We start from the raw sequence: 10,604 nt of genomic DNA on the forward strand, positions 1-10,604 counted from the left end.
TGTATTTGTTGATTGCTTTGTCACCCCCTAGAGGCTCTTTTGGGTAATTAGTTTAAACGTGATTAGTTGTTCTCTTATTTTTCACAGAATGTTTATTTTATTTGCAAAATCTTGAAGTTGTTACATTTACCATTATTAAAGCATCCAGTGGGGCATTGCAATCCAATTAGCAAAAATATGTTAAGTCCACGAACCCGTATATTGGTATCGGTTTGATATCGGTATCGGATTTTGGGAGTTGGACAACATCGGATTATCGGTTGTCAATTAAAAATTCATTATCGAACAACTCCTGTATGTACCTCTTTTTGAGTTTATTTGTTTGCATAGTTTGCCCACTTTTGATGTTTAAGATGAACAAACAGCTATACACAGTATTAGACATAGATATTGTGATCCAAGTATACCAGGCAGTGGTGTCCAAACTTTTTTCTCTGAGGATCAAAATCAGGTAAGAAAAAGATCAGGCTTAAAATAATGTTTAAGTACAACGTCATTGACGACGATAGACGTCCAATCCGTTTTGATTGGGAAGTCTGGCAGCGATCGTTGGACACCACTGATCTAAATATTGGTGTTAATAAATTTATCGGAAAGTTTCGATGGGTTATTTTTGGGTCAAGACTGTTCTTTTTTTTTGTTCTTTTTTTTTTTTTGTTATCAACAGGAAATGTCCCAGAAATGTCCCCAAATCAACAGGAAGTGACCTGATATCAACAGGAAGTCAAGTGTCCAAATAAAGAGGAAGTGACCTGATGTTAACAGGAAGTGTCCCCGATATGTCCCAAAATCCACAGAATGACCTAACATCAACAGGACCTAAGTATGTCCATGCCATTGACGGTCATGTATGTCGATTCTAATGATGCCGATATACCGTATTGGCCCAAATATAAGACGGTGTTTTTCGCATTGAAATAACACTGAAAAAGAGGGGGTCGTCTTATATTCGCAGTCTAGACATTATACCCATTCACGACGCTAGATGGCGCCAGATATCATTGAAGTGATGTTCTGTCATGACAGATCTCAGCTACTCTTTAACCAGTTTAACCAGTTTGCATTATTTCATTGAAATGTTTTTCCTTATTCAGATTTGAAGACTACAGTTACAGTTAGCCTTCACTTTGATGGTTAATGCAGTTATTGCTATTTTGTTGTTTTATCACAATAGATAGGTTTATTTACATTTCAAAAACCAGAAGCCAATCATTTACGAATGTGATTGCACTTTAGTTTACATATTTAAATGTTCAGATATTAAGATTTGAATGAGGCAAAATAACATGCTTTTTCTCTCAAATATGTTGTTATAATCATTTGTTTCGGATGTACTGTACTTATTTTCTGTATAAAAACTAATTTGGGGGTTCAAAAAGTCTTTTCTCAAACTTGAGTCTTGAAAAAGGGGGTCTTCTTATAATCAGGGCCGTCTTATATTCAAGCCAATACGGTACTTGGATTCCATTGACACATATGTAAGTCGATGCCATTGACAGCCATGTACGCCGAAATATCAACAGGAGCTCCGAGATATCTCAAAACCAACAGGAAGTTACCTGCAAATGCCCCAAAATCAACAGGAAGTGACCGTATATGAAGAGGAAGTGACCCAGAAATGCCCCCAAATCAACAGGAACTGACTCCAAAATGCCTCAAAATCAACTGGGCGGGTCTTATATTTAAGTATCAACAGATTCTGCCACTGAAAACTAGGGGTGTCAAACGATTAAAATTTTTAATTGAGTTAATTACAGCTTAAAAATTAATTAATCGCAATTAATCGCAATTCAAACATCTATAAAATATGCCATATTTTTCTGTAAATTATTGTTGGAATGGAAAGATAAGACACAAGATGGATATATACATTCAACATACGGTACATAAGTACTGTATTTCTTTATTATAACAATAAAACAACAAGATGGCATTACCATTATTAACGTTCTGTTAAAGCGATCCATGGATAGAAAGACTTGTAGTTCTTAAAAGATAAATGTTAGTACAAGTTATAGAAATTTTATATTAAAACCCCTCTTAGTGTTTTCGTTTTAATAAAATTTGTAAAAATTTCAATCAAAAAAATAAACTGATAGCCCGCCGTTGTTGATGTCAATAATTACACAATGCTCATGGGTGCTGAAGCCTATAAAATCAGTCGCACCCAAGCGCCAGCAGAGGGCGACAAAACTACAAAAAAATTACAAAAAAAAATACAAGTACACATTTCACTGTGCTGTCATTTTAATCTGTTTGAGCGGGGCATTTGTGCGTTAATTGCGTCAAATATTTTAACGTGACTAATTTAAAAAATTAATTACCATCAGTTAACGCGATAATTTTGACAGCCCTACTGAAAACAAATGGGATTGTTTGATCAAAAATGGGGAAAATGGCAAATCTACCAAAAAATATATCAATGGGAATAGTTCCGCGTAGGCATGTGCCGGTATGATATTTTGACGGTACGATAACCGTGAGCAAAAATACCGTGGTTTCACGGTATCACGGTATTGCAATTATAGCTCAAAAAATTTTTGAGATGCATGGGATAAAAAAAAAAAATACTTTTTTCCATTGAATAGGATTTTTTTTTCAGACCATAGTTGCAAATTGGAACATGAATATATTGTTAAAATAAATAAATTATCAATAAAAAAATATTTTAAATAAAATTAAACTAAATATAACTTATAGACTATACTCACAGCCACAGCTCAAGTTGCTCAAGATTAGAGCAAGAACAAAATAATTTCTATAAAAAAGGAAAAACACTTCTGAGTATTTTTTTTTTTTTAATTTATACTGCATGACTTTTTTTTTGAGGGTGGAAAAGCTTAAGTGAAGTTTCGCCATTTTCAGCCACTGTGTCAACTCTAGTCTACATGATGTCATGCCTTTGTATTAAAAAGAACATAAAGATTTCATAAGTTAGTTAAAAATGTATAAGTTAGTTAAAATGTCAATATTGTTGTGGAAAGATTTCATCAAAAAAAAAAAAAGAAAAAAAAAACATTTGGAGTAAGACCTCTCCTTGATCCAGCGAACGTGGATTTGTGCTTAGGGCAAGATCTATTTTCTCAATTAGCGATCTTTGACGCTATCACTTTTTCCCCTTCATTCAAGCGAATCAAGCTTGTTTTCTCACTCTGCGGCTGTCACACTCAACGAAGTTGCTCTCCCAGCTACACCTAGGCTAATATTCATCTTTGTAAGCTTTTAGTTAGTTTGTATATTGAATTTGAAAGGAAAATGTGTGTTTTGTTTTTGGCGAACTTTTTCCATGGTGCTAATCTGTTGAAGCTACTCACATGGAAAAATCTAATTGTACAACATTGTAAATGTATTCATTTTGTATATTACACTTACCACGATTTAAGAGCTCAATAAATTGAAGAACAGTACGCCTTATGTTTGGAGTATTTGTTTTGGGGTTAGTTGGCTGGCTAGCCGATAGCGTCACTTTCACGAAGAGCAACAAACGGGAGGGGTTGAGCGCTGCTGCGCCAAGCCGCTTCTGGCTGCATTTTTGACACAAGAAAAATAGCGAATACCGTACTACGGTCTGACGGAAAATTTTAGTGGTTTTGAAACCGCGACTTTTTCACACCACGGTAAACCGTGAAACCGGTAACCGGCACATGCCTAGTTCCGCGTGAATTTTTGGAACATGTTGAAATTGGAAAAGGGTCGAGATATAAAATAGGGACGCAATAAAGTCAAATTACTGTGGGAATGACGGCACTGATGCAACATTCAAACACTGCGGAAAACAAACAGCAGAAAATGCACACACTTTACTGTAACTCCACGCAAGCGCAACTTGTTTGGCTTCAGTGTTGTCAGGTTTGAGAGCCCCAGCCCTGAACGTGCTCATCTTTTTTTCCCCCCCCGGTATTATTATGAGAAATGAACATACTCATTATGGTTGTGGCACTGCCGCTGGGTGGCTTTGGGCTCTGGTGTGTCAGCACTGGAAATGTTTGTGGTGGAAGAATGACAGGGCTCCTGAGAAGACAGAGGCGGAAGGAGGAGCCGGGAAGGATTTAGCATACAAACACGGCCCAGAGCCCGAGAAAAAAGCGCTAGCTAAAAGCGTAGGGGCGCGTGTCGTCGTCTTCATTGAGGAGGGCGTACACATTGCCACTTTCTTGCTATGAACGCTCTACTTGTGCACCCAGAGAGACGCCACTGTCTGCTTGAGCGCCACCACCCCTCTGGCATGAAAACACATCCACACACACTGAGCGTGACTGTCTTTTACCGTCTGTGTTTATTTGTCCTGTGACGGCAGCTTGTTTTACGTCAACACTCGGCAGCTAATCTGAAATTTGGCTTTGATGCGTAGGTGAAAGTTTCCAGTGGGGTCGCCGTGTGCCATACGGACAGATTTGGTATCAAAAGTTAGCCGATAGACAGACGCTATGGTGGACGCGTCATTCAGTAGAAGCAATAGTCCGGGGCTGCTTCGATGCTTCACAACCTGGACAACCTGCTGTGATTGAGGGATCGCAGTCACTCTCTTTGATGATTGACACTGGTACAAGGTACCTTGGAGGCGATACCGAAGGTTTTACTATCGTTTAAATACCACGACAATACATGGAGAGTATTGCAAATATACTTACTATGGTATCAAATTGCTAAAACTGAACTAGGAGTTGACAGGAAGTGATTATTTTTCAGGGCTATTGAGTTAAATGTGCACAATGTAGGAGTGATGGCCAAAAATAGTACTTCAACTCGAAACAAAGCATTGACGAGCACAGAATACTGCTTCACACTGAAGAACCTGCAGGAAAAGAATAAGTGGCAAGTGATGAGTCCTCTGCAGAAGGTATATGGCGGAAAACACTCAGGTGACTTGAAGTTCCACTGTGAGACCCCCAATTTAGCCAACTTTCAAAATTGTCCTTTTGAGCAAGAGGGCTTTTTTTTTTTTTTTTTTAATATATATTTTTTAAACTGCAAAACCCTATCTGGAGGTGAGAGCACGCGAGAACAGAATTACAGACGCCATGACTTTAACGAGATATTATCGCGTACCTGCTTTGTTTCGATCCAAAAACTCCATGTAGCATGTATCACTAAGTGTCAAGACACAGCTGTGAATGGCCACAGCTGGATTTTGGGGGGGATTATATGGCTGAAACATGGTAATATAACAAGGGTTGTGATGCAGAAATCGCAGACATCAAGCAGTGGTCGAGATTTTCTTTTTCATATATTTACCCTTTTACACGTTTTTTCCAACTTTTTTTTTTGTTTGGATCAATTATTTATCATTAACATATCGGAGAAAATGCGACAGTAACAAAAAAAAAAAAAAAAAAACAATTAAGCGATACTTAGGAGGTAGATATCCGTGACTTTTTTACAGGCGCCATTATTTTCATTGTGACATAATTTGTTAAAAAGTTTAAAATATGTGAGTAAATAATTTTTTGAAGTCTTTTATTTATTTATTTTTTAAAACAAAATATGAGACATCAATGAATGATTCTAAGCTAAAAACGACATTTTGAAGAATATAATTACTTACAGTACCTTCATTTTATGGCTGGGTTGAAAGAAAAGCGGTTGCGCGACGTCTGTAAACGGGGGTTTTCAGGGTAAAACAGACAAATTAAAAATAGTTTGGGGGCTTAATGTGCCATGAATCTGCTATGGCAGCATATAAACATATTGTTCAAGTTGTTTTAGCTTAAAATACAGCAGTTTCTTTCAAAGACGAGTACAAGAGCAGAAACTGCTTTTTCAGTATTGTGTGTTTTCCGCCATATCTATATTTTTATTTTCATGCAAGACGTTTGAAATGTAATAATGCCAACATTTAATAATGACAATTAAACGAGTCATGATACGAGGTCCTAGTTAGTTTATGTCACCACGACCGAAGTGAGGGAGGGCTATTTTTCCTCAATGTATAAGCACACTGGCAAAGAAATACATCATTTCATAACAGCATCCACATAACTGATTTAATTGCCCCATCCTTTTAAATTTCAATTACTGACTAAATATACCACGCTAAATGAATGCATATCCTTGTTTTGCTTCTCTTGTTGTGTTGAATCATTTGAGATTGGTAACAACGGTTTTTGCTTGAGTGGTGGACATAATTCAGACTGTAGACACCCGTAGTTTAAAGGGCGAAGACTGGAAACTGCTCTTGTGATTGGTGGATGATAAACTCGGAAGCAAAACAGGAACACATTTGCGATGCGTAACTCGTCTTTTAACCCCTTCAGACCTGAGCATGCTGCTGAAGGACATGACATGTTTGATCAAATCAATAAATACACTCAATTTAGTTGGTATTGCCACTTTTGGGAGATGATTAGACGAGACTTTACCCATCGAAATCAAATAATCTTTACTATTTTTAGGGTTGTCAAAATTATCGCGTTAACGGGCGGTAATTAATTTTTAAAATTAATCACGTTAAAATATTTGACGCAATTAAAGCACATGCCCCGCTCAGACAGATTTAAATGACAGTACAGTGAACTGCCCACTTGTTAATTGTGTTTTATGGAGTTTTGCTGCCCTCTGCTGGCGCTTGGGTGCGACTGATTTAATAGGCTTCAGCACCCATGAGCATTGTGTAAGTAATTATTGACGTCAACAATGGCGGCCAGTAGTTTATTTTTTGATTGAAAATTCTACAAATTTTATTAAAACGAAAACATTAAGAGGGGTTTTAATATGAAATTTCTATAACTTGTACTAATATTTATCTTTTAAGAACTACAAGTCTTTCTATCCATGGATCGCTTTAACAGAATGTTAATAATGTTAATGCCATCTTGTTGATTTATTGTTATAATTAACAAATACAGTATTTATGTACCGTATGTTGAATGTATATATCCATTTTGTGTCTCATCTTTCCATTCCAACAATAATTTACAGAAAAATATGGCATATTTTATAGATGGTTTGAATTGCGATTAATTACGATTAATTAATTTTTAAGCCGTAATTAACTCGATTAAAAATTTTAATTGTTTGACACCCCTAATATATAACATTAACATCAACCAATAAATGCATTAAATATCCCTGGTATTTGAGTAAAAATATTTAGTAAAGATTTTTTTTTTTTTTTTTTGCCCAGCAGACAAAATTCGGGTCTGAAGGGATTAAAAAGGGTAAAATCTCCACTTAACCATTGAGATTCGGTGTAGAAGTATTTTGAAAAAACATGTGTTTTTAAAAAAAAAAATTTTTTTTATTGAAATATGGCCATTTCATGAATAATCGAAGTGCAAATCCAACATTGTGCACTTTTAAGGGGCAACACAAAAAGAAGTTCATTGTTGGACATTTTGAAACTTTTTAAAAATCACAATAATTCCCCTCCTGTTTGTCCCCAGATCCCAAAAATTGGAGAACCCCCCAGAACCTGGTGCCACTCCTTTAAATGGTGTCTAATTTTGATGAAATGTCACATTTTATTCTGCCACAATTTCCCTCACTTAAAGGATTAGGCGCATGGGAACAATTTGAAACATGCTACTTATGTAATGGCAGTGACAGCCAGATAAATATAAACCATGAGAAACACGGTTGCACCCAAAGCCAAAAATTGCGTCTCGGTAGCACCATGTTGGTTGGCAGTTTATGAGCATGTAGAACAGGGGTGACCAAACTACAGCTCGCAGGCCAACTGTGACCAGCTGCCCAGTTTTGTTACAATGTGAATGTTAAGAAATGTCACATTCTGCTGCTATTCTGATTGTGTTTTGTTTCAGAGCTGTGAGCGGAGTTCCCGGCGTTGCACTTGCATCCCGTCCCAGCTCATCAGCAGTATATTTAAACACAGGCGATACAGGGCAGAATTGCCAAGATATTGACTTGCTGGTCTGGAGCCCTTTATTACACAGGGTGGGGCAGAGCAACTTGCTTATTTAAATTTGGCGCCCTGAAGCAATAGTTGCTCTGAGGATGGTAGGGATGAACTTATTTGAGAGAGCAGGGCTTAAAGTTTGGTTTCTAACGTGCGTTATTTATTTTGAGTTTATTTTCCAGGAACCCCAGTGAGCATCATGTAGTGGACGAAGTTTTCAAGCGGTCGCTCAATCGTCGCAAAGTAATGTGCATTCTTCATGGAGGATTTGTCTCACAGAACAAGCAGATAACCCAAGAGCAGATGCGTGTTTGGAGGCAGACCGTCGGGAAGATCTCAAAACAGATTTTCTCACCACGTCAATGTTTTGGGGGCGTCTTTGCTGTTCGTGGGAGGCCAGGTTTCTTTTACTTTACATCACACGTTTCCCTGAAGTTGTTTACCCATGAAACAATCGACTGCCGGACAGGAACACGACAATAGGGGGCAATATTGAAATGTCTATGGAATGCACGTTGCATTGCGACGATTGAGTGACCGCTTGAGAAAAATCCCTCAAGAGTGAAAGCGCTTTCCAACTTCCGCTCCATGATGCTCACTGGGGTTCCTGAAAAATAAACCCAAAATAAATAACGCACGTTTGCAACCAAACTTTAAGCCCCACCCCTCAAATAAGTCCATCCATAACATCCTCAGAGCAACCATCGCTTCAGGGCGCCAAATTTAAATAAGCAAGTTGCTCTGCCCCACCCTGTATTTAGCTACTTGCCTTGGTTTTGTTTGTCTAGCCCCCTCGTTTTGGAATCCTCTACCTTGGGCAGGTATGCGTTTTATTGATCCACATCGACCTGCAGTCACCGACCTTTTTTCCTATCACTGTTTTCGCGACTGCGTGCTTTTTTTGTGTGTGTTTAAATAGACCTTTGGACGCAATCCCTCGGTTGTTGTTGTTGTGTGTTTTGGGGTCCAACCTAGCTTCTGCATTCATGGACCGTAACAAAAATATCACTGAATATGGCCCACACAAGAAGCTTAAATTCAGCCTGCTTGTTTCACTAATATCAATCGGAGGCCCTTGAATTGAAATTGAATTGTGTTCGACTTTGTAATATCAGCTAATATCGTACTGGCGCCATGACAAAGCGATATCTTAGGGTCTTGACTAAGGGTGGGAACCTCTTGGTAGCTCACGATACGATTTGCGATACAAAGCTCATGATAATGAGGATCTCACAATAAGGCGATACAACGATTATCGATACATTGATCAGGAAATCATTTTACGATACAACTAATAAACATAAATACAAACAATTTTCATCCTTCTGCTGTGAATTTAATTGAGTTTATCACTGATAGACGTCAAATTTGTTTGAAGAGGGAGGGATCATTCTCTGCCATCCCTCCCACTTCAAACGGATTGGAACTCTATGGCGGTAAATGCATACCTGTCAACCCAAGGCCGTTGGCAATCTTACAAATAGTGACGTATGCCCTTACAAATTGGAGACTAATCTTACAACGTTGTATATAGCGTGCAATATGAAACAAAAATAAAACTTAATTTTTAAAATAATATTAATTTATTGGTAATATTGTAACATATAACCTGGTGCAATCAAAGAACAATATCTTCAGCTACATCATGATTACTAAAATTTAACAGTGACTTTTGTAATAATTGTATGTAGCACTTTTGGTCATTTCTAGAGATGTCCCGATCGATCGGGTCCGATCACGTCATTTTCAAAGTATCGGAATCAGCAAAAAAATATCGTCCGTGCCTTTTTTAAATATATATATATATATATATATATATATATATATATATATATATATATATATATATATATATATATATATATATATATATATATATATATATATATATATTTTTTTTAAATTAAGTCGTTTTCTAATTGTATTTAACGTTACAGACATAATGCATTACACTCATCCAGAGTCTTTAGTTTAGGCTTAAGGTAGGGTTATCAAATTTATCCCGATAACGGCGGTAGTTAATTTAAAAAAAAAAAAAGTATCACATTAAAATATTTAACGCATTTATTGCATGCTTTGCACGACCCACTCATGCATTGTCACGCTCAATCTGTAATGGCGCCGTTTTACCTATATAGAGAGATAAAAAACAGCGTAAAATGAGTAGAGTGAATTTTGGCAGCCTTTGGAGCCTTTTTTTAATTGGCTAAAGCCTTACAATCCCTCTCCCTACGATTAGAAATATCTTGGGAAGCAATGTGGGGAAGCAAGGTAGCAACTGATCTTTTTCTTAACACCTTCCCATCTTAACCACTTCCCATCATGCATTTGGGCATGGCTACAGTATCATTTACTGAAAGCTCAACAAATACACTAGATGGCAATATTTAGTCACAATATACAAAGTCACAAGTCTTTCTATCCGTGGATCCCTCTCACAGAAAGAATGTTAATAATGTAAATGCCATCTTGAGGATTTATTGTCATAATAAACAAATACAGTACTTATGTACTGTACGTTGAATGTATATATATTCGTCCGAGTTTTATTCATTTTTTTCTTAATGCATTGCCAAAATGTATATGATCGGGAAAAATTATCGGGAATGATTGGAATTGAATCGGGAGGGAAAAAAAGCAATCGGATCGGGAAATATCGGGATCAGCAGATACTCAAACTAAAACGATCGGGATCGGATCGGGAGCAAAAAAACATGATCGGAACAACCCTAGTAATTTCTATCATGTC

This window comes from Corythoichthys intestinalis, chromosome 17, assembly GCF_030265065.1.
Source record: "Corythoichthys intestinalis isolate RoL2023-P3 chromosome 17, ASM3026506v1, whole genome shotgun sequence".
NCBI classification, from domain to species: domain Eukaryota; kingdom Metazoa; phylum Chordata; class Actinopteri; order Syngnathiformes; family Syngnathidae; genus Corythoichthys; species Corythoichthys intestinalis.